At 40.6% G+C, this 25,055-nt stretch overlaps 1 protein-coding gene and 1 long non-coding RNA gene across 3 annotated transcripts in view; both read right to left on the reverse strand.

Moving 5' to 3' along the window:
* The window catches only part of xkr7b (XK, Kell blood group complex subunit-related family, member 7b), a 133,896-nt gene that overhangs the window by 35,185 nt on the left and 73,656 nt on the right, over positions 1–25,055 (reverse strand). The gene's annotated exons all lie outside the window — the stretch shown is intronic.
* On the reverse strand, positions 690–4,746 carry LOC111500404 (uncharacterized). Of its 2 annotated transcripts, none has more exons than XR_013094933.1 (5): positions 4,428–4,746; positions 3,533–4,016; positions 3,250–3,366; positions 3,030–3,133; positions 690–2,925 (listed from the first exon to the last, which is right to left on the reverse strand). It is a non-coding gene; the product is annotated as an uncharacterized LOC111500404 (long non-coding RNA). The 2 variants fall into 2 exon arrangements; XR_013094932.1 differs by having other exon boundaries at positions 4,445–4,745.

Here is a 25,055-nt window from a genome sequence, read left to right on the forward strand (position 1 = left end):
TTAAAAAAGATTTTAAGATTAATTTTTTTGCTCCTCTCACTCTAGCAGTTGAGCTGCCTCACTCTAGCCCCAACATTCCGTCCCATACACACCCATTATAAACTCTGAAACGGGTGAAAAAACATCATGAAACTTAAACTGGAACTGAAGAAAAAGTATAATAGATATTGAAAAGATAAATACAAGTTGAGTAGTTGAATGTCTTGTCTTCGTTTTAAAGTTTGAATGGTGGCTCTATGTCAATGTATGTGGAAGTAGTAAGAGTTTAAAAATGAGTAAGTTGAATGAGAATTTGAAGGGTCTCCCCATTGAAATACATGGGAAATTTTTGTTGAATAAAGTTGAATAAAATTAAAAATATAAATGTTAAAAATGAGAAAAATAGAAGCAGTCATGTCCAAAATAATAGGAATCTAACGATGTTTGAATGGTTTTTCTAAGTTGAACGGTTTTGAAGGAGTAGGCTTTCAAAAAACGTACGGAATAAGAAAATATAACTAGAAAGTGCATTTTCTGAAGAAACTGCAGTGTGAATGCTTGAATCTGAATGTATGCACTGAAATGAATTAATTGCTGAATATTAAGCTAAAAATGTTGAATTAGCTGGAAAATAAAGAATTTTTAACCTGAAAACAAAAGTGCTGAACTTTTGAAAGCTGATGTTCACACAGAAGAAGTTGGAAAATAACTGAAAATGTTTAAAATTTTAATTAGAAAAAGATGAGTAATGACAAAAAGAAAATGTAGTCAGCAAACCTCTGAATGAATAACAAAAGTTCATATTCTTCTAATCACTTAAAGAGTGGAATTATGTTTTATAAATCTCTAATTCATAAAAAAAATAATAAAAATAAATGTAAAAACAAATTTGTTAAATTGAACTGAAAAGATGAACAAACATTCTGGAGAAAATACAAACTTTCATATACAGCATAATGTTTTTCAGACATATACACATATGTATATCATGTTTAATAGTACCGGTATTATATACATCAATTTGTTTTGTATGTCATAGAAAATAACATAAAAATCTTAAGTCATATTTTACAGCTTCTTTCTGAAAAGGACTAGTAGAAAAAATAAAAATAACTAAATTAAATAAGTAAATAAAAATAATAAGCAACATATGAAATACATGAAAATTCCACTTTTAAAACCACAATCCTGAACCTTTAAACTGTGTTGGTTTCTTAGAACATGGCTGAACAACTGTTTCTATTGGTCTACTTAATCTACTGATCTGTCTACACATCTCTTTATTACTCATTCTTTTTTTATGTTTTAATGTAAACAGAGTCCACACAGTGGTAAAAGAGAACTGTATAGAGACTTTTGAGTAAACTCAAATGAAAGCGTAAGGTGGTGACACAGTTTAACACATGCAAATAATCAAATAAAAACATTAGTCCTTTTTGTGAACATGGATAAATAAGTATCAATAGTTTACAGCATTGTTCAGCCATGCCGCTAAATGCTTTTTTACACAGTGTTTTAACCTGGGCTCAGACACAAAGGCTACGTTCACACTGCAGGCGAAAGTGCATCAAATCCGATTTTTTTGACCCTATGCGACCCATATCTGATCATGCTATGACAGTGTGAACGGCGCAAATCCGATATTTTCAAATCCGATCTGGGTCACTTTCGTATGTGGTACTGAATCCGATACATATCCGATGTTTTAGAAAGCGACTGCTGTTTGAACGGTCAAGTTGCATTAAATCCGTCTTTTACGTCACCGACACAAGACTGAAGCCAATTATCAGCGCCGGAGAAGCACCCGATACGACATCGCGAACGCTTCCTGGCCATCCAGCGTAGATGTCAGTGAAACTGTTGGGAAGACAACGTAAACATTTTATTTGTACTGTTTAATCCTTTGAAGCACCGCTCCTCTCTTAAACAGCAATAAGGATCATTATTAGGTTATTTACATTATTATGTAAATAACAAAACAACTTAAAGCAAAAATTGGGAAACGTGAAGTCCGAAGTCTTTATATTAAGGGCCATCAGTCAAACAACACTGTTGCTCTGGGTCTAAACAGAGCGCGTTGTGTGTGACGTCTTCTTTTGCGCATGCGGGCCGCTTTGAGCGTTCACACTAGAGCACGTTTGCTGTCGCATTTTATTTGTAGTGTGAACGAGCAGTAAAAAAAATCGGATTTGATCAAAAAATCGGAATTGAGCATTAAGACCTGCAGTGTGAACGTAGCCAAAGTCCCAAATTTAGTTAGTCCCTGACTTTGAGTTGTGCTTATGACTAATTATTATACACAAGTCTTTATCTATCTGAACTCTAAGGACACAAATATGAAAAAACCTATACTTACCAGCTGATACCCCACACTACACACTAGGTGTGCCATGTGACCTGAAACTTTGGTACAAACTCATCATAATCATTCTGTTAACACTGTTTTTTAACACTGTTTGTGTTGCTGTTCAGCAGTTTAAAATGTTTTAGATTGGATTACATGGAATGAATTTGAATTTTCTTGGGGGGTTTTGTGTGTGTTTTGTTCTTAGCAGATTTTTTCTTCCATACTGTTGAATTCCAGTTACCACATTTCTGGTCATATGACATCCCGAGTGCCCACTTAAAAAAATCCCTACAGTTAATTCAACATTAAAACAAAATAAAAATATGTTAAATAAATAAAGGTTTGCTCTGTGATGAAATACTAAATAAGCATACATTGTACAGAGCACTAACAATGAAAACAATCCTTTAGCCTGTTGATCAGAGAGAGGCAGTCATTGTATCCATTTAAAACCTGTAATCACAGAGCACAATGTTACTGTGAAACTATGACGTCCCATATGATCCTCATCATGTCCAGTGACTTCAGAGTGGATCCTCCCTGTCATCCGGCCAGAGTTTGATGTGTGGCAAGCAGCACAGAAGCAGGATAGCTGAGAACTTTAAAAGAAGAGCAGAAAACAGCAACATATGTAGTTGTAAATGTAAATATCAGTGATACTTGTCTTGTCAAAGGGAATAAAATAATGAAAATGTTAACTTACACACTCATTTAGGGAGGATCTTGACACTGCACAGAGGAGGCACAGTCAGTCTGACAATGATGGTGATCTCCAGGGATGTTTTCCTGCAGCAACATTCCTGCCAACTGGCCATATGATCCAGAGTAGTTGGTTTGTAGTGAACAGAAAGGTGTATATGTTAGGTAGTGTGCACTCAGAGCTGGTCCTAAGAAACAAACACATCCTGTAATAAACTGAATACCTGTAGTAGTGCTGCTGCAAATATAAAGCCCTTCTATCATGAGTGGTTTCAAAGAAGGTGTTTTGGAGGCTCAGTCACAGAAACTGTGCAGTCTGTTCAGTCCTGAGTGTCTCAGCTCTGAAGGGGATGGATCACAGAGGGAAACACCTGAGTACAGACATTACAATACACTCTAACACTCCTAAGGTCAAGTGAAAACACAATTTAAACAGTTTACAAAGAATGAACACATGTTTTCATGGAAATTATGTCATTAACCCTTTTTGTTGTGAGTAAATCTCACCGACTGCTTGTGGGACAAGCTAGAAGGAGGACTTATCACAGAATGTCTCCTGTGCTCCAGATGTGAAGTCTCACGCTCTGATCGTACAGTGATGAAGATGGTGATGATGAAGCCTCTCTGTTCTGTGGCATTACAGTTTCTGGCTGCTATGTGCCTCACACTGTTGGATCTTACATGTGAAGATTGGAGAAGACACAGGAGGACTGTGTCGCTTGGCGTTTTTCAGCAGCAAGCCAAGAGTGAAAAACAGGTAGAGAGAAAATTTAGCAGAGAGAACAGACAGAGCAGGAGAGACACGGCTTTAAATCAAACCGCAAAAGGATTGTTGGTTTGGCAAAATTTCTCACAAACCACAGAGTGAAATACAGATGGAAAGAAGGCAGAGACAATAGGTGGAGCAGGACAGAGGATAGAGGGGTTGGGGGGTTGGGATGTGAGAGAGAAGACTGGAGATCTGGTCCTTGTTCTTCTTCTTCTACACACTCTGAACAAAAAACAAGAAAAAAAAATAATTTTATTAAAATTATATCACATGGTAATTGTATGAACTAAATGTGACTACTGCAAAAGGACAAAACAAATATTCAAGCTAAACTGTTGTCGGCTGCCATGTGCAAAAAGTTGCATAATTGGGCACTTTTTAAAAGAATAAATATTTAATTAAATTCAGCAATAATATTTTTAAATACAAATATGATTGAGTGAATCATTAATTAATCACATGTAGTGTGACTACAAAAATGTACGAAAAAAATATTTTAGCCCAATTGTTAAGCTGCATTTATGTGTATTTATTATAAAATTGTGTTTAAAAGGTCTAGCACAAAGTTTGAACCCATCACTTTACAGCTTATATTAGTCATATTATTTTTTTATTTTGGTCTACTTCTCTTACAGTATGTGCACACCTACCAGGCAAAGCACAGTGTCAGTCAGGTTCCTGAAAGAAACGAGAAATAATACGTTAGTTGTCTGTACAGTGTTATCAGACTAACAGAAATACAAAGCCCACACGACATGATACACTGAACTTCTAGTCAGCAGGGTAATTATAGCACACCAACTGATACAGCAGTCATTTTACAATTCAAACTAGTTAACTGAAGTATTGCCACTTATGTAAGGCTACTGTTAGACTGTTACTAGCCTTAGCATTGCTGCTAGCGCTAGCATTCCGGCTAGCATTAGCACTTCAGTTAGTGTTAGCAATGCAGCTAGCGTTAGCATTGCAGCTAGCGTTAGCATTGCAGCTAGCGTTAGCATTGCAGCTAGTGTTAGCAATGCTGCTAGCGCTAGCGCTAGCACTCTTACTGTTAAAACTGAGCCACAATGGCAATAATAAAGCTAATTTCTTACTTTTGTCTCACTGACCGGCAAGAAATATCACAGGAATATTATTTTTGTCAGTTAACAACTGCTAAGGCTAGTGTTAGCACTATAGCTAGCGTTAGCATTGTTGCTAGCATTAGCATTGAAGCTAGCGTTAGCACTGCTGCTAACAGCAAAACGTAATAAACGTATATAAATGATAGCGAAGGTTATTCTTTTTTCTTTCTTTCTTCTTTGAATTGTTTTTAACTCTGTTGGACTTGATATGTGAGTTTAAATGTCAAACATGTATTTTTTCCATCATAAAAATAAAACATTGCAGTACTGAGTGTACTGTACTTACCACAGCAGAGAGCAAAGCGGAATGACGACAGTTGGTCCAGTGATAGGTTAAAAACAGATGAGGCGTTCAGGTGGTGCTTGGAAATTTGACCATCAGTTTGAACAGCAATAATGAGCATATACATGTCTGTGTGTTGGTCTCTGTGTGTGACAGACATAGAGAGATAGAGGGAAAAAATACACTATACTAGTGTACAAATTGGTCCTTTTTGCCCAAGTATAAGCGAATGAGTGACATACAGAAAAACAGGGCAACTGGCATTAAATGAGCAAATAAAAAGTATTAAATCTTGAACTGTTTTGTGGGTTTTATTTTAAGACTACTTTGAGTGTATTCGTGGGGAGATAAACTATACAGACTATAAACAGAGACATTAAATGAGACTAGGTTAGTTAAACGTTAGTTAAAAGGTGGGGAAATTAACTACAGACCGATAGATGCTGAGAGCTTTAATTATCCAGTCAGAAAGGATGATTTTGAAGTCATCAACTGACTCCAACTGCCCAGATCTGAAAAACCTTTGTGCCAATCACAATGCTCTACTTAGTTGGCATATACTAACTAGTGACAAACTATTAATCTGTGGCAAAACCCTGTCAAATCTGTCTTATTGTACTTTTGAAAAAGTTAATCTTACTACAATCTAACATTTTTAGGTTTAACCTTGGCAGAGTGAGAGAGAGCTCGTTAAGCAGGCAGGTGTGAGCCTGGTTGCTATAGTGACAATGGCTCCATACACACGACACAGACATGCACCTCACTTTTGCTGCTTAAAATGAACAGAAAAGTCAGGCCGAAACAAATCGTTCCCATATGAAAAGTACAAGTCGTATTGATGAAATTCTTTCACCGTGAGCGACAGCAGCTTCTAGTCTACTGAATTCTCAGTTTTCATGCCTGTGGAGTTTATTATATGGACGTGGTGACAGTGTAAAGACACCATGCTCTTCTGATTTTCAAACGAACCTTCTGAGCCATTTTAACATTAGAGTCTATGGAAGAGTTGGAGGGAGGAGGCTGTGCATTGGTGACATTTATGAAAGAACCATAACACCTAGGACAATAGTAAACACATTGGATGAAAGAGGACAGCCATGGCTACGTTTTGAGGGTAAAATCATACCTGTAGAGCAAACGCTGCGGACACAGCAGTAGTTTTAAAAAAGATTTTAAGATTAATTTTTTTGCTCCTCTCACTCTAGCAGTTGAGCTGCCTCACTCTAGCCCCAACATTCCGTCCCATACACACCCATTATAAACTCTGAAACGGGTGAAAAAACATCATGAAACTTAAACTGGAACTGAAGAAAAAGTATAATAGATATTGAAAAGATAAATACAAGTTGAATAGTTGAATGTCTTGTCTTCGTTTTAAAGTTTGAATGGTGGCTCTATGTCAATGTATGTGGAAGTAGTAAGAGTTTAAAAATGAGTAAGTTGAATGAGAATTTGAAGGGTCTCCCCATTGAAATACATGGGAAATTTTTGTTGAATAAAGTTGAATAAAATTAAAAATATAAATGTTAAAAATGAGAAAAATAGAAGCAGTCATGTCCAAAATAATAGGAATCTAACGATGTTTGAATGGTTTTTCTAAGTTGAACGGTTTTGAAGGAGTAGGCTTTCAAAAAACGTACGGAATAAGAAAATATAATAATAAAGATTAGAAGAACAATACTGTGAATGCTTTTCAAGCATTCACACTAATAATAAAGATTAGAAGAACAATACTGTGAATGCTTTTCAAGCATTCACACTAATAAAATATAATAATAAAGATTACAACAACAATACTGTGAATGCTTTTCAAGCATTCACACTAATTAAACATTTATTAGCTACTGCTAAAATCCAAGTTAAAAATGATGCTTATCAATAAATGCTGGATGTATAATATGTATAAACTGTACACAAAGAATGGATGTAGCTAGCATAACATGACCCACTGGGTTGTGAACTCCCTTAAAAAAACACAACAACAACACTGAGTTAAATATTATCTTGGTTGACTTTTTGCAGCAGGGTGGAGTGCAAAGCTATCTAGGTAGTTTGGTAAGAAAGGTGCATAAATAGAGAGTATAACTTCACACAGACATCTGTAATATTCAAATAAATATTATAATCTCCCTTCTTGGAAAAAAAGTAGAATAGACACTCTTTGCATGAATAATGACACAGCAATCAATATTATTGGTCAAGAAAATGCATTAAAAATATTCCAGATCAGCCTGTGTGTGGGGCTAGCATGTCCTACGTGTGTCTGTTTGGGTTTCCACCACATATACTTGCTTCCTTCCACAGTCCAAGAGCACTGAAGTCAGGTTAGCTGGTATTTCTGAATTGGCCTTGGATGTGCGGTAGAAGCAGCTTGTTTTAGAGAACAAAACAGGAAGTTCTTGTGCCAAGTTGTAAAGTTAATCTGTCAGAGAGCTGGGCATTTTTAACACGGGCCTCTTTGGGCTTTGACTCGTTTGTAGAAATGTGGGCTGCAGCTGCTTTGTTGTTACAGTATAAGAATGTATTCTTAGGTAATCGCCACAAATATAAATATGTTTTCTTTGTGGTGCTAGTATGTTAAATTGTTGAGCATGCTTAGCACAAGGTAAGAGTAGATTTAAACAAACACTTCTTAAATTATGGTGTATTTTTAGTTAAAAACTCAAAATAATGGCCAGGAGGCGTAAACCAGGACGGTCAGATGAATTCTGTTCAAAATAACCTGCAAGTCGACGTTTATCTATCAGTTTTTGTGATCTTTTATATGTTTAAGTGCAGGCCCTCAGCACAGCTTTGGGACAGTAGTGCAGTATTAGCACATTACTGCAGGCTCAAAGCCACTGATCTAAAAAGGATACATGGATGGATCACATAATGTTTCGTGATGGTAGCAACAAAGCAGCCTGACACATATAAATTAGACAAATTTGCAGCATCTGAAGTAGTGAGACCGGGGTGCTTTTGCAGCCTCGCTTTGTCATTTGCAGTTTGTTTGTTTTCATAAACTGCTACACAAAGCAGTTTTGGAGTATTGAATTTTTAAAAAATGCAGCGGTGATACGGAGCCACACAGGCATACGTTACTGTGACAGCGTCGTGGCAGAGCACGAGCAGTTTCCCCCCCAGCAGAGATGAAAAGCCCCCTGCAGTGGGTGGATGGAGGTTAGAACAGTCAGCCTGCTGCTAGTCTGTGAATAATGCAGCTGTCAAAAAGCTCAAAATTAAACACATTGAATAGAGGCAGGACAGCCCTGGGCTCTGCTCCACTCTGCAGCACACACACGGTGACAGACATATATGTACACTGCATACACACGAACAACACACACCATAACACCATGCAGGCACATTTACACTACAAACATGCTGCATTCACGCACACTGAGATATCCAAACTAGTATATATGATAAAAACTAACTGATTTACTGGTTAAACTTTATTAACACTCAAGAAAGATCAATTTAATATTTAATGTTTCATCAAATGTGAAATCTATTTATATTTGTGGCTGTGACGCACATGAAAAGCACAACAAATTCACAAACGTCATAATCCTGTGGTCTTTAAAAATGAATACTGGTGCTAGCTAATTCATTAAAATCCAGTTCTTTAGAGAAGCAATGGATTCATTAATTCATACAAACAATGATGTGAGTTTTACTTGCTGTAATCATCCCTCCTGGTCACACTAAGCACTTTAGTTTGTGTATTTATGCTTCACTTCTCTTCCCATGCACACGTGTTGATAGAAGAGTGATTGTTGAGTCAGGTTAGGTCAGGAAATGCTGCAGATTTAGACCTTGAGTGGCCATTTAGGAGCTGCAGAATTCGGCTCTTTCACAGAGCTCTATATAGTCCTGTGAAAAACTAATTACACCCTATGATTCAGTAGCTTTTAGAACCACCTTTAGCAGCAATAACTTCAAGTAACTGTTTTCTGAAAGACTTTATCAGTCTCTTACAATGTGGAGGCCCACTCCTCTTTCCAGTGTTGCTTTAGCTAATTGATGCTTGCGGGTTTTTGCACAGCTCTCTTAAGATCATTGCAACGCCTTGGTTTCAGCTCATCTGTTGTAGATTTGCTGCTGTACCCAGGATCATTTTCCTGTTATATGACACAGCTTGGGCAATGCTTTAGCTGTCTCACATTTGATCCTTGAATATTAGATCGGTACACAGAGGAGTTCATGGTTGACTCGATGACTGCAAGGTGCCCCAGCCGTGTAAGCCCAAATAGTCACCCCTCCTTCACGGTGATGACAGTTAGCATGAGGTAAACATGAGGTGTGCTGATTCGTGTGGTTTGGATGCTGTACATTATGGCCAAGCATCTCCATCTTGGTCTTATCTGTCTGAAGGACATTGTTCCAAACATCTTGTGCTTTATGTGCTTGTGCTGTTATAAGAGAGTTTTTCCTTCCCACTGTCGCCAAGTGCATCTGATTGTTGGTGTTATCTCATTGTAGGCTCTTTACTTTACAATATAAAATGCCCTGAGGCGTCAGTTGTCGTGATTTGGCGCAATAAAAATAAAACTGAATGGAGTTTATTCAGATGAAACTTTGCAAAGTGAAGCCATGCTCCCGTGTTCTGTTTAGAGATAATTGGCTTTCTTTGGCAGCCTTTCCAACCAAACAATACTTGTTCAATGTTTCTATAATTGTACTGTCAAGGCCTTTAACATTTAACATGCTAACTGAGGCCTGTAGAGTCTAAGATGTAGCTATGGGGTTTTGGGTTTTTTTTTTTTTGCAATTTCTTTGAGCCTTGCACGGTCTGACCTTGGGGTAAATTTGTTGAGATGTCTTGAACACTTTCTCACTGTAGAATGATGGACTTTAATGGCCTGAAAACTCTTCATAGATGGAAACAGAGCAACAAGAAAGCTGATCGCTGATATGCTTCCTCCTTGATGTGTTTCCGCCTCTGAATGCTCCACAGCAGCAAACTGTCAAAACTTCTGCTTTTATACAGGTACTCACGCTGACTGGTGAGCAGCTAATCAAATGCATTTCATTAGCCAATGAACCCTTTTAATTCCAATCCAGTCTTTAAATGATGACGTATGAACTCTGCTTCTGGGTCCAAACTACTCTTCGTGTATTAAGGCTGTTGAGTTTTTAACGTGTTTTAATGCGTTGTATCTTGTTCTATTTAATCAGAACAAGCCCCTAAAAAAAGGCAGTGATCACTGTCGGCCTCTCTCGGTTTTTATTATCACTTTTCATTTTAAAGCTCAGTTTTTAAAACCTTACGGTGTAACTACAGCCCAGCCCATTCAGCAGAAAATAATTACTAACTTTGTATTGTGGATGGATTATCTCAGTTGTTGTCCTGACTGAAGTTTGGTCCGTTTAGTGGAAAAAAGTTTGCGTTCATCCTAAAGCTTCTGTTTGCTAATGTGTTTATATTATGCTAACCATAGCTGTGTAGCTAGCCACCACTTAGCACATCATTATATCCCAGCTAGCCCAATTTCAGTAACCCTACAAATATCACTGCTGTTTAGTTTTCTGTCTTCATTTATGTGGGAAGTGATAGCAGAGCTGTGGGTTTTAATTTTTTCAGAATTCTGTCAGTCAGAGCATGATATATCATGTTTAGGTGAAAACTAGCGAGCTAACTTCCTGCTAACTTCTAATTCTGTTAAATTTCATAAATTCTGTTTTCATGGATGCCTGGATTTTAAACTTAATTGATACACGTGGTAAAGCAGCAACGCTGATGATTTTAAGAAAGATGAGAGAATTTAGACAGTTTTTAACTCTCAGTGATGCCGCAGTGTTCGTTTGACTTTGGGACCAGAAGCGGAGTTTACACCCGGAAACAGCTAATGACGTCACACTTAAAGACTGAATGGAACCAAGAAGAATAAAGGTGTATTTCATTTTATTTTTCTTGTCGTCTCCACTGTTATTCTGTCACAACATATTAAACCTCAACCTTCGTATGATTAATAGAAGCTTTAAGTACAGATTTAAATAAAATGTCATCCATTTGGATTATTTCATACACTGCATCTTATTTTGAAGGTCTCAAGTCTGAATGAACAATTAACTCATCTTAAAGGTTTATGTTAGTTGGCTGTTACTTATTATTTGACTAAGCTGCTAAAGTTGACACTTGAGTTTAAGTGTAGCTTTTGCATGTGGATGCTGTAGATGTGACACCACGGCACGTGTTACAAGTAAAAAAGATCATGTTTTTTTGTTTTTTTGGAAGATGTATTCTGTTTTTCTAGTGTTTGCAGTTTGTTATTTCTGAATTTGAGTTTTTGTGTAACTAGTTTTTGTTTTTATTTCACTGTCGTTCTAGTAATTCATTAGTTCTTTTTGCATTGTTTTAATTTTGGTCATTGTTTAGTTTCTTTGGAGCTTAAAGTACCAGTTTAGATTGTTTTCCTGTTCTTCTATTAGTTTAGAATTTCAGGTTTGTATTAAACCACAGTTACTATTTTGACTTTCTTCTTTCGTGTGTGTTTACTGCAGTTCCTTCAGTGCTTCCTCGTTTTGGGTTCTGTGTCACTTTTATTTCCTGTCTTTCAGCTCTGCCTCAGTCTTCGCCTGTCCTCTGTTCAGCAGTCAGCTCTATGTCTTTAGCCATCTTTTTGTTATTTCAGGCTTCCTTCTCCTTCCTCCCTCTAGACAGCTAGTACTGGGTTTCAGAAACCAAACAAATCCATCAGAGTGATAAGAGAAGACATTAGGACCAGATTAATTAACATGTTGACGCAGTCAAAGAAAAAAAATGGGGGTGACTTTGACCTAAAAAGGCCTAGAGGTCCACGGAGGAGAACAGTGGTTGATGATTGCGGGATCTTTTCAGTGGTGAAGAAGAAAAGCTTCCGGCCAAGTGAAGATCACTCTCCAGGCAGCTGATACATCATTATACGCTCACTGGACACTTTGGTAGCTACACCTGTTCAATTGCTCATTCGCTCAAATCAGCAACTTACACGGCAGCAACTGCATTTAGTCATGCAGACACGGTCATGATGATCAAACCGAGCATCAGAATGAAGAAAAGTCCACTTTGATTGTGGAATGATTGTTGGTGGTATACAAGCTGCTTTGTTTCATAATTTCATAATGTTGCCACATGTGGTTTCCAGTGCCATTGGTTCACTAGTGTTTACTGATGAAGGCAGAAACAGGATGAACTCTAAAGTAGAGGCTCAAATGTAATCAAATGCTTCCCAGTGCAGATTAAAAACAGCAAACTAGTTAACATAAGCATTTCTTAATTATTATTACGTGATTTTTTCCCTGATTTAGTTCCATAAAAACAGAACCGTTTATAAAAACAGTTAATATTATAATTCTGTTCAAACCTCCAAATTAAAGCCGAGCGTCTGCAGCTTCAGGTCACATCCATAATATAACCAAACCTTCAGAAAGTTTAGCAGCTTAAATTAAAAGCAGTGTGTCAGTGACCATGCAGAGACTACATTTGCGTGGTCCACACTGTAGGTGACAAATAAATGCAACTCCACACATCCCCTGACAAATGCTGGTGGGTCCCAGCAAAATTTTGCATGTGTCAAGAGCTGCAGAGTTCACACTGAACTGGTGCCGAGGGAGACTCCAAAGCATGGATCTGTTACCCAGTTCATGTCACTCTCTGGTTTTAGTGTGGCCATACAGGAGATATGAGGCTGAGCCATAAACAGTGAGTGAGTGATTGTATAGAGGCCCACACAGAGCAGAAATAATGTCTCCTCTCTGTCTGTGTAGAGCTCAGCTGTCAACACCGACCTACTTAGACTGCCACACTGAGACTGAGAAACCCAGCCCAGAGAGGAGAGCATGTGAGATTATGGGCGAGTATAAGGAGGGAAGAGAAAGGAAAAAGGAGGAAAAGGAGCAGAAGATGAAGAAAAATGAGACAAAATGAGGGAGAAGAATGCCGTGTGAGATTATGTGAGTGACAGAAAAATGCAAAAGCATGCAAAGATCATGGGAAGAAGGATAAAGTGAAAGAGACATGCAGAGAATGACACAGCTCGACAGGACATGATGTCTGTGTGTGTGTGTGTGTGTGTGTGTGTGTGTGTGTGTGTGTGTGTGTGTGTGTGTGTGAGAATGCATGCTCTGCACATGTGTGTATTTACATGCGTGCGCATAACGGAGGTGAGCGAGCATTGATCGCCGCTGCCAAATCTGCCAAGCTGCTGATCAGATACGATCATGCCGAGCACTGAAGTGTTTAATTGGGAATTGTGTGTGTGAAGCGGATGATGTTATCATTTAACTCAAGGGCTCGAGCTTGATCTTTTATCTCTCCGCTGCTCTGCCTTCCTCGCTCTCGCTCTCTCACTCGTGCATCCGTCACTCAGGAGTTGCAAAATTCAAAGATGTCATTCTGCTGTGAAATGACTTCAAGGGGAAAACGGGGAGGAGGAGAGGAAAGGCAGATATACAGGTCATAGGGGAAAGTAATAGGAAAAGGTTAATGAGGAGGAAAGAAAGGTGGGAAAGGAAAAGACAAAGGAAATAAAACCCACACTGGAGGAGGAGGTGATAGAAGGAAAGGAAGGGGAAGAGCAGAGGAATGAGAAACATAAAATCCTAAGAAAAACAGGAATAATTTGATATTTTAGGCAAAAAAAGAAAAGAATGAACAATCAAGAAGATAAGGGGAGACTGGAAAATAAAAGCAAACCAAACAAAAAAGGAAATGGAGGAGAAAAAGAAAAGCCACAGGGTGGAACCAACCAAGGCTAAAAAAAAAGGGTAATGCAAGAAAACAAAAAGTAAAAGGATACCTGGAAAAACTGCAGAAATAACACGATAAACGAAAAAGCCTTGAGAGAGGGAACAAGCGAGAAAAGGGGCACCAAGAAAAGGTGAGGAGGTGATAAAGAAAGGTGAGAAGAGGTGAAGAGGAGCAGCAGGGAGAGGAGGGGAGGACAGGTGTGGAGATTTATGACGTGAAGAAAAGGTAATGAAGGGAGAGAAGAAAAGGTAATGAAGGGAGAGAAGAAAAGAGGGATGGAGGAGGAGATGATCGGTGAGCTGCTGCCGCTGCTGATCAATCACTGTTTATGGAACAATCAGATAGAAAGAGAGAGATAGGGAGTGGAGGATGGATGGGTGGATGAAGGAGAAGGAAAGATATTTATTTTCCAGAGGGAGAAATAAATAATAATGGAACAGCGAAAGAGAGATGGATGCTGAGAGTCAAATCCTTAATTCTTTCTGTTTTCCTTCTTTGTTGTTTTCTTTTCCCTCCACTGAATCCTTAATTCCTCCCTGCTCTCCTCTTCTTTCCATCTGTTCGTCGAACCTCTGAATGTGATTCAAACAGGTCTGATGTGGTGCTAATTGACAGCCACCCCCCTGATAGATAAAATAAGCGAGCCAATGGAGTCTTTGTAGGCGGGATTAAAAAGCCAAAGACGTCATCTTCCTACTTCAAGGAGACAAAAATGGCAACAAGTGTGGAAGTGGATGACTCAGCTATACAGCTATTACGGAAATATCACAGTCTGATATCAGACAGAATTGTCAGCTTGTTACACTCCATTTCCATCTTCAGTCTGACATTGCTTCTACTCTAATAGAGTGGATCTGTGTCAAATTAAAAGCTGCTGCAGCGAATTAGATTGTTCCCATTGGAAGCACATAACAACGTCAGGATGTCAAAATCAAAGATTTACTCTCTTTGAAGGCGAGCCTGATTTTCAATAGTCCTTGACGTGTAAAACAGGGGAAAGGCGATGAAGATCAGCAACTTCTCATGTTGCAGTGTAAGTCTCAGCCAAAGACTGTATATAGAAGATGGACATTTAAGCTTTCGGTCTTAAAGTTCAAGCCAATGCAGAAGTACCTTAAACCTGCATTCACTGTCAGGTTCTGGTTATACTGAAAGTTTTGTTCTGTGACCTCAGTAAACACTCCTGTAGATTAAACTCTAGTTTCAGGTCATAGTAAATAGAAGAGCACATCTTTTTTTGTAATTATGGTCATAATTTGAGCCAAAGGGATTATTTGCTAAGGACTGTCAATCACAAGTCATTAGCCAGTGAGGATGAGGTGTCTTTGACTGGATCCATCCAACTATCTTCATGTCTGCTTTTAAAATGCACAGCTTGAGGCTTCAAAAACAGGGTTTTACTAACTAACAGGTGACATCACAGTGGCCACGTCTACATTTGACACTGTTTGTAATCTTAATGCCCAGCTCAGAAGCTAGCCCACATTGTCCAACAAAACGGGTGAAAGGATGTTGTATTGTTTTAACTGCTTCATGCTGCTGCCTCCACGCATACACAAACAAACAGATTATCTTTTGAATATTACATGAAAAAATACAGTTTAACTATTTAATGTCTTAAAATGTAATTTTATTACTGGCACATGAAACGATGTGATGTTGTTATTTAGCTTGCTTGCAGTAATGCACGTAGAAACTGTTTGCTAACCACAGTTAGTAAACAAAAATCTTAGACTCTCGACTGATGAACCACTTGTCATGAAGCAAGTCTACTACAGCAATGCATTATTATAGGGTGCACAATATATAGCATCTTTTATGCAACTGCTGTTGAGATTTGGTGATATAATAATAAAATTGAATAAAATTATTTGAGAATGATCTTGAAATAACAGTTGTATAACAAATATTGGGGTATTTTTCTCTAAAAACGCATCCTTTATATAATCTGTATAGTGTGTGTAAGCGTGCAGTGATTTCACGGCATAAAGGTGATGTTATCAGTGAGGTGTAAACTGTTTTAGAGCCTCAACTTTACTGCAGTATTTTAAGTGCAGTGAGGTGTAGTCATGATTGCTGCGAACAGGCGGAGGAGAGGATTTGTATCCATCTGACAACGGTGAAATTTCAAGTTGACAGCAATGCACATCCATGTCAACATACTGGATGTGATGGTGTTACAAGGGTGTAGCAGAGTGACAAGACAAGCAAACACTGGCTATTTAAAATATCCCTACTGATGTGAAGAGCTTGACCCCCCATGGTCAGCTCAGCGTGGAGCCAAACAAACCAAGCATGTGTTCAACCAACAAAATCAGAATTTTAAAAATGATTTTAATATTCTGTCAAAGTTTCCGTCCTATACTCTGATCTAATGGACCATGTCATCAAGGAACATAAGTGTTCCTGCGTGAAAGAACCGAGTCTCCTGAATGTTCGTCCTGCATGAGAAACCTGGTCTTACAACATTTCCCACGCCATTCTCTTCATATCATTTTGACAAAATGCCATTTTTCAGGCAACACACAGTTCCGGCAAACAGTAAAAAGTGAATAAAAACTGCCATTATAATTTTTTACTTGTAGCAAAAAGAATTCATAGTACTGATAATACTGCAGCAATGGTTTTTTTAATGCTTAAAATGCTCTGTTTTAGTCCTTGAAGTGCTTTGTGGATCAAAATGTGAACGTAGTATTCAGACATCATCAAATAGCAAAAGAATGCAAAATCTAAATGCACATAAAATATGACGCTAGAACAAAAACCAGGGAGAGAAGATTGTGAGCTTTATGTGATTAAATGTCATGGAAATCCTTTACAAAAGTGCTGCGACACAAACCCGCTAAACTTGACGCTAAAGGAAACCTCAAAGCATCGCCATGGAAATGAGAAAACACTTTGTTGGAACTATTGTTGTCTGTGAAAAAAATGGTTCTCCAATTCATGAAGTAGCTCTTTAGATGTTTGACAACCTTGACCCGCTGGTGGCATTGGAGAGAAAACCCAAAGTCAGATGTAAAAGTCGGTAAAATGAATCTAATAGCTGCTGAGCTTTTTAACCAGGGCCAAAAAAGTTGTCAGAGAAACGTTTCCTCCAGCTTCTAGTTTGAGCATCGCCACATGTTTAAACAGTTATTGGCAATCATGAATAAATAAATAAGGATAAACATGAGAAACTAAATGAATCCAATTATCAAAAATCGTTTTTCTTTGTTTTCATGCCTCTCTGTTATTTCTTTCGCTCGTTATTTATTTCTGTATGTTCTTCGTGTTTTTCTAATTCTGATACATGGTGGTAGTGGAGCAAGGCACTACCCCTTTCCCCTCCCCTCCTCCTGCTCTTTGCAGCGTCTCCACAGATTTTGAAGGTCGTTATTCTCAGAACGTTTAATCACAGCAGAAAGTGGCGATTCTGCCCAGCCTCCTGCTACCGAGGGTCAGCCCCCTCGATCTCCTCCCCAAAAAATTCAACAATCATTCCCAGTTTTCCACAGTTTAAATTAATCCCACTCCTGTTAATCCCATCCAGCCTTCTCCTGAAACCCGCTGAGCTTTTAAGGTATTCCTCCTTAGGGTCCAGCTTCATACAAGGGGGAAATATGTCCGTAATCCAAAGACGGCTAAGTGGGGGAAAAGAGGGGAAAACAAAGGATGGTCCTACCGGCTCGCCACTTCAATATGAAGAAGATCAAATTCAAAGGGGGAAAAAAACCTGACCTGTAGGTCAGAAAAATGTCCATTAGCACATCAAGTTCAATTCAGTTTACCGGTAAACAAATATATTCTTCTGCAAGTCTAGGTAACAATGCAAATCATAAATCATCATCAATCAATGTACAACAGTTAAATCATTAATCATCTTGGCTACGTAGCTTAATCTATACATTCCAGTAGCGTTCGCTAAAAACAATACAAAAACAACAATAAAGAAAAACAACTGTCTAACAGACAGCATAGCCGAATTCAAGGCAACACATAACAATAATCATTCAATCGCACTTTGTTTCAAAGTAAGCCCATAAAAATGCTTAAGTAAACAAAAGTGTTCAAAAACAGCGGTTTTTGAACCGAAGTTCTGCTCGCGGTGGGAACGCCGCCGCACAAAGTCATTTTTTAATCGCGAAAACGATCGGCTGGTTACTGACAAAGGTTGTAAGATATTAAGGACACTTACCGCTGAGTTTAAAGTTTAAAGATGAATTGAGGAGAGAAAACGCTTTGTTTTCCAATACCGCTCTAAATGCCATAAGCTCACAGCCACAGCAGGAGTCGAACCCGGAAGTATCCCTCCACAGCCGGTTTTCAGAGTTGCCGCGACGTGAAAGGAGCCAATCAGAAGAGGGACCTCAAATCAGCTGACGTGGGTCATGTGACAGGCAGTAGTTGATATGGGTTACAGGTTCCCCCCTCGATCTCATGTACGTCCCTGTACATGGTGGTTGGGTCCGGATGACAGGTTGTTCAGTGGCAGTAAGCAGATGGTCCTCTTCATCCTCCAGTGCATGAGTAAAGGCAGTGGTTAAGCCATGGACGAGTGCCTGAATACTCTTCAAGATGGGCTGACCAAGCGTAGAGTATTGTAACCGGTCCGGAGGTTTCCTGGTCCGAGTTGATGTTCTCAGAGGTTCTAGTTCAGAGCTGGAGGTGTCAGAGTTAGATGGTAGATCAGCAGCAGAGGACATACTGGACTCAGTCGGCAATTCAACATTGGTAGGTTCAGCAGAGGACAGACTGTCCTCTGATTCCACAGTATCAGGAGCTTCCTCCTTGACAGGGGTTTCCGAGTCAGGGGTTTCGCTCTCTGCTGGCTCAAGAGGAGGCAAAGGGAGCGTAGCAGGTTCACAGACTGGTGTATCAGATGGTAAAGGTTCAGTGGCTGGAACGGCGGATGACGGTTCTGGTAGATTATGGACAGTGGTGAATTGCAGAGGCTCTGAGACAGGATCATACCATTGATGCGGTATCATTTCATCCTCATCGTCTGACTGAGGTTGTGCACAGTCCTCATCAGAAAGGTTGAATGACTGCTTCCTGGTTGGTTTTACAGTTGTTCGGTTACAGTTGACCAAACATGAGCTCATAGGGTGAGTAGCCAGTAACATCACTCCGGGTGCAGTTGTATGCGTGGACCAAGGGCTTAACAAAATCTTTCCAGTGAGTTCTCTCTTCTGTGGTGAGTGTTCCGAGCATATTCAGGAGCATATCCTGTCGGGTTCCAGTGATAAAAAGTCCATGCAAACCAGTTCCAGAGGTCGATAACTTCGAATGTTCACCAGGGGTGCCGCTCTTTCAGGTAAGGCTTTTCGTTTGGTGCATCTCTCACATGTCTTCACTTTATTCCACACATCATTGGCCATTTTTGGCCAGTAGAATCTTCGACGTACGAGGTCAAGAGTACGTTCGATGCCCAAATGACCCATCTTGTCATGCAGTTCTGACAGTACTTCAGCCCGAAATTTCTGAGGTAACACTAACTGGTGATAGAGCTGGTCCCCAACTTGCCTCCTCCTCACGAGAATGGCGTTTTGGAGCTCCAGGCGATGTTGGTCTCGGAGTAGAAGGGGCAGTTCTGGGAGTTCATCCCGCAAGACGGGAGGTGGGCTTTCCCCAGTCTCTAGCAGCAATATGACATGCCTCAGGGTCTGGTCTTCCCTCTGTCTCTCAGCGATTTCAGCATTTGTCAGCTGAGGAACAACAGGAGGTGCAAACTGAGTGTCGTTGACGAAGCTGTCAGGCAAACTGTCGGCATGGGCAGTTAGTGACTGGATGAGTGCGGTGGTGGACATCTTTTCAGCCATACTATAAACGAGCTGCCGGTCACAAAGGGCCTTGACTGTGTGTTGATCAATGGAAATTGAGGAAGACTGATCCAGATGATGTTGGGCAAATCGGAGAATTCTCTCCCTCTCCTTTTGGGACATCTGGTCATTGGAGAGTTCTCCATGTGGCCTGCGAGAGAGAGCATCAGCATCTGGATTTTGCCTACCAGATCTGTACATGATTTTGAATGAAAATGTGGAAAGAGCAGAGAGCCAACGGTAACTGGTGGCATCTAATTTAGCAGAGGTAAGTAGATAGGTGAGTGGGTTGCTGTCAGTAATGACAGTGAAGTTGGTGCCGTAGAGGTAGTCATGAAACTTCTCCGTCACAGCCCACTTGAGAGCCAGAAATTCCAGTTTGTGAGCTGGATATTTTGACTCACTCCTCGACAGACCACGACTCGCATAAGCAATCACCTGGTTTCGTCCTTGTTGCTCCTGGTACAGAATAGCTCCTAGCCCGGTAGAACTAGCATCTGTATGGAGAAGGTAAGGCTTCTGGGGATCGGCGAAAGCAAGTACTGGTGCCGTCGTGAGTTTTCTGATAATTGTGTCAAAGGCTTGTTGACATGCAGGAGTCCAGCGACTGGCAAGTGGTTCCTTAGGATCCAAATATTGCTCTCGCTTGAAGGTGGCTCTGAGTTTCCGCTGTGATGGAGGATATCCAGCAGTAAGGTCATGCAAAGGTTTAACGATGTTGGAGTAGCCTTGGATGAACCTACGGTAATATCCTGCGAAACCCAGGAAAGAGCGAAGTTCTTTAAGATTCTTTGGAACCGGCCAGGACTTAAGTGTCTCGATTTTATCTGGATCTGTCTGCACACCATCCTTTGACACAACATGCCACAGGTATTTAACGGATTTCTGGAAAAACATGCACTTTTCAACTGAGAGCTTGAGTCCAAATTCCTTCAAACGGTGAAGGACTTTCAGTAGTCTCCTCTCATGCTCTTCAAGCGTTGGTGCAAAAATAATCAAGTCGTCAATGAAGACCAAGACTTCTTTCAAGTTCATTTCTCCCATGCACTTTTCCATTAGTCGCTGGAAGGTACTGGGTGCGTTCGTGACTCCCTGGGGCATTCTGTTGAACTCATAGAATCCAAGTGGACATACAAATGCTGTTTTGCTCTTGTCTTCCTCCTCCATTTCAATCTGATAATAACCAGATTTAAGGTCAAGGACTGAAAACCATTCTGATCCAGAGAGAGCTGTAAAAGTATCCTCCAACTTTGGCAGTGCATATGCATCTTTGATGGTCTGCAGATTTAGTTTCCGGTAATCAATGCAGAGCCGCACACTCCCATTCTTCTTTCGCACCACGACAATGGGTGATGCAAAAGGTGACTCTGACTCTCTGATGACCCCAGAGTCAACCAGCTCCTTCAGGTGTTGGCGCACAGCATCCAAATCTTGAGGATGGATTGGTCTTGGGCGCTGTTTGAAGGGAGTAGGGTCAGAGAGCTTGATCTGATGTTTCACTTTGTCGGTTTTCCCGAAGTCAAGGTCGTGTTTTGCAAAGACATCATGGAGGGCGTTTAACTTCTCAGTAATACGACTCTTCCATTCCGGTGTTAAGGGGGAGTTACCAAAGTTGAAGTTGAACCCAGAAGTCACAGGGTTAGGAGGCATACTGTCATGACTCCTTTCCTGACACTGAATAGACTGAATGGCACTGATCTCCGCAATGATGGCTTTGGCTGGGAGGGTTACATCATGATCAGACTGGTTGCAGATTACCACAGGTAAGTGGTATGGCTGGTGAGAAGGGAAATCCATGACACAAGACGGGACCATTAAGCCACCTGGCAGAGGCGACGAAGTTGGATGTTCCACCAACACAGCCTTCTCGGCCTGGAGGCAGCGTCCGCAAATTAACCCCTCCAAGGCAACAGTTTTTCCAGCTGGGATGGTCTGTGGTCCGTCAGTGTGCAGCTTGATGATTCCATGATGGTTACTGTTGGCCAGTCTGTATCGTTGCTCAAGGATTTTCAGCACCGTTCTGTATCCATGTGGGGCTGGAATGGAGGGTTGTTGGTCTGAGAATGCTCTCTCATATGCCAAGTCCAGAGTGTTTGTACCAATCAGTATTGACGGCTGTTGAGCTGATTGGACATCAGGAACTACCAGGGCAAGTGTGTCAACAGCTGTGGTGGAACCCAAGAAGTCGGGAGGGAAAGTGACATTCAGCTCCACATAACCAAGGTATGGAACAGCTTGGCCATTTGCTCCTTCTATCTCCAGTAGATTTTTCAGAGGTTGAATCTCATGGTCAGAAAGATAATCATGGTGGAAGGAGTGAGAGATGGTGGTTACCTGAGACCCAGTGTCTAACAGGCAGTTGAATACAGTTCCTCCAATCGTGACCTGTGCTGTGCTTCTGGTTCCAATGAGTCCTTTAGGCAATGTGATGGAACGTCCATCCTGCTTGTAACTGGGACATGGGTCGACTGCCTCTAGTTTGACGATTTGTTATTGCTGTCCCAAGCCTGCTGTCTTTTTTCAAGTTGTTTCTTCTTTTTCAGAACCAGTGTCGGGTTCGGAGGGTTGGCGCATCCTGCTGACATGTGCCCATCCTCTCCACATTTAAAGCAGTAGCCTGCTCTAGGCCGGGAACTGGTTGCACTGCTGCTGGGTCTTGGTTGTGCTGATCTGAGTTGAGGTGGTGCTGGCTTGGAGAATTGAGATTTCTGTGAGAGAAGAGCAGCCATTTGACTCTGCAGTTTCTGCATCTGTTGCTTCAGCTCATTAATAGCCTTGGTGTCTGAATGGCTACAAGCACATGTGCTCTGGGAATGACCAGCAGCACGAGGCTTGGATGCAGTTAGGTGCTTCTTCATGAGATTCTCCTTGGCCAGCTGTCTACCCTCCTCAGTTCGAAGCAGTAGGAGGAGCTCTGCAAAATATGGGGGATCGCTCCTCAAGTTCTCCAACTGTAGTTTGTTTAGGATATCGCTATCCCAGCATCCTCGACAAAACTGCTTGAGTAAATGTTTGTTGAAGTCTGAAGACAAGATACCACCTCTTTTCATCACAGTGTTTAATGTGAGTTGTAAACGTTGCAAAAAAGCAGAGGGTTTCTCACCCGGATCCTGTAACGTATTCAGGAATTGAGCAAACAACTCTTCACCATCTTGTACTAAAGCAAAAGCAGAATCCAACACTTTTAAATAGACGGATGGAATTGTGTTTGAGCCCAGCCCTTTCACAACATCTGCTGCCGGAGGTAGCAAACTTTCAAGGATGCGACGAGTGATCTGTAGAGGTGCCAAATTTGGATCTGCTAACAGCAGTTCAATGTGAGATCTCCAGGTCTCATAATCTGTTTCGTTAGCTGGTTTGGGGATCTTCCCAGAGAAAGGACGAAGTCTGAATGCAGATACGATGTCTGTTTTTACAACATGCTCCACCACTACCTTTTGTATTTCCGGGGGGTTCATTTCAGTCTGTGACAGTGAAAATCTTTGTGGATGTGGCAGTGACCCCTGTTGGTCAGGTGAGGGATTGCTGGTAGCCGTCTCAGGGATTGCGGAGTGTCCAGGCAACGACCCCTGCTGGCCAGGCAGAGATGATGCAGGCTCCACAATTTGGACTGAGGCTCCCTCTAAGTCACTGTCTTGTTCGATTCCTTCCAGATGCTCACTAATTTGTACCATCATTTCCCGCAGAATATCTGGGAATTCCCTGCCGCTGCGGCGTGCAAGTTGCTTGAGCTCGCCGAGGTAATCTGCAGGGGTCCTGACTCCTCCTGTGGCTGTGCATTCTGCGGCAAGCGATCTTACGCAAAAAGTCAAAGCCAAGTGATTCTTTGACTGATGAGTATATGGGAAAAACGTATTAAGAGCAGTTATCGCAGAACTATCACAATATTCAACGATCAGGTTTTTGTAAAAAACACTATTTGCGTCATCCACGAAAATAACCGTTTTTATACGACCGTATTGTTTCAAATAATCAAGAATTTCCTCATCTTTCTCAGTGTTTGTGGCACCAGAAACAATGACAGAATGTGCAACATTGACCCCACTTTCCTGAATAAACTTCATTTTTTCTTGTCGCGGACCTTATCAAAACCACAGAAATTACCGAATATCAAATTACATCAAATAACACAAAAAAAAAAAAACCCTCATTCACCCATCAGGCTCCTGGCTGGCTCGCCACGTGTAACGCTAGAAGAGCGGTGAAGTCTATCGCGATAGTTTAATTTCTCTATCGAGTAAAAGTTATATCGCGATACATATCGTTATCGTTCTATCGCCCAGCTCTAGGATGGAGGGGGGAGGGAGCAGCAGCGGGAACAGATCCAATTAGAGGTGCAATATTGAATGTTACCGTGTGACTGTGAAGTAAATTAGAGCACAATACATCAAGGATATGATCAGATTGGACTACCTCATTACAAGAAATGGAATGGACGGCAAGTCTATTGCATAATGCATCTAATGTGTCTTTGCCTTTGTCGGGGTGGGACTGTACTTAATGACCACAACAACACTTGATTCTCACGTCAGACAGTCTAAATGATGCCTTTTTGATTTAAATTTTTAACAAACACAGAAAACAGAGGCAGACAGGGAAAGGTGGGACACAAAATGAGGATCAAGTGATTGAGACATGGATATGTTTTGTGCTCTTCTGTCATCTTACTGACTGAAAAAAAATAGTTACAGATAACCCGAGTTAGCGGTGAAGCTAAATAACAGGACATCAGGATATTTAAGGAACATGATGCATCCTGCCACCGAATCATTTCTGGTGTGTAGTGATGGGAATCTAGTGGTCCCATTTCTTGGAATTGTTAGTCTGCTTGCCTGTCGATCCTGCTTATGGGTTCCACTTGCACTTGTTCTACAGTCAGCTGGTTTTAGGTTGTGTGTTAGGGGAAAATAGTGGTGTGTGGAAATGGACATTTCTTTTGTTTTTATTTTACAAAACAACGGTGAAGTGGAAACAGCATCCAGAACAGAAACAGCTGCATGATGCCGCTAACACAACTACAGCTCTTTGGAAGCAATTGCATGCTAATGCTAAGCTAGCCAGACAGCACGCTAATGCTAAGCTAGCCAAGTGATAATAAAAGCAAGTGAATGCCGACCCCCGCCCAGCAGCCAGACCCTGAACTTCAACAGGTAACAAACTGATGAGCAGTCAAGCTGCAGCCTCCATTTTTACCTGTTCAAAATCACCATGGCGATCACTTTAAAGTCTCTTTGTGTTGGTTTTCATTTTTTCCTTGTGTTGTGGACTTTGTGTTCATACCTAAATACTAAGAGAAAGATCATATGTGTGTCCTCATTAAGATAGAGATTTGTGTTGCTG

Source organism: Maylandia zebra, linkage group LG20 (genome assembly GCF_041146795.1).
Source record: "Maylandia zebra isolate NMK-2024a linkage group LG20, Mzebra_GT3a, whole genome shotgun sequence".
NCBI classification, from domain to species: Eukaryota; Metazoa; Chordata; class Actinopteri; order Cichliformes; family Cichlidae; genus Maylandia; species Maylandia zebra.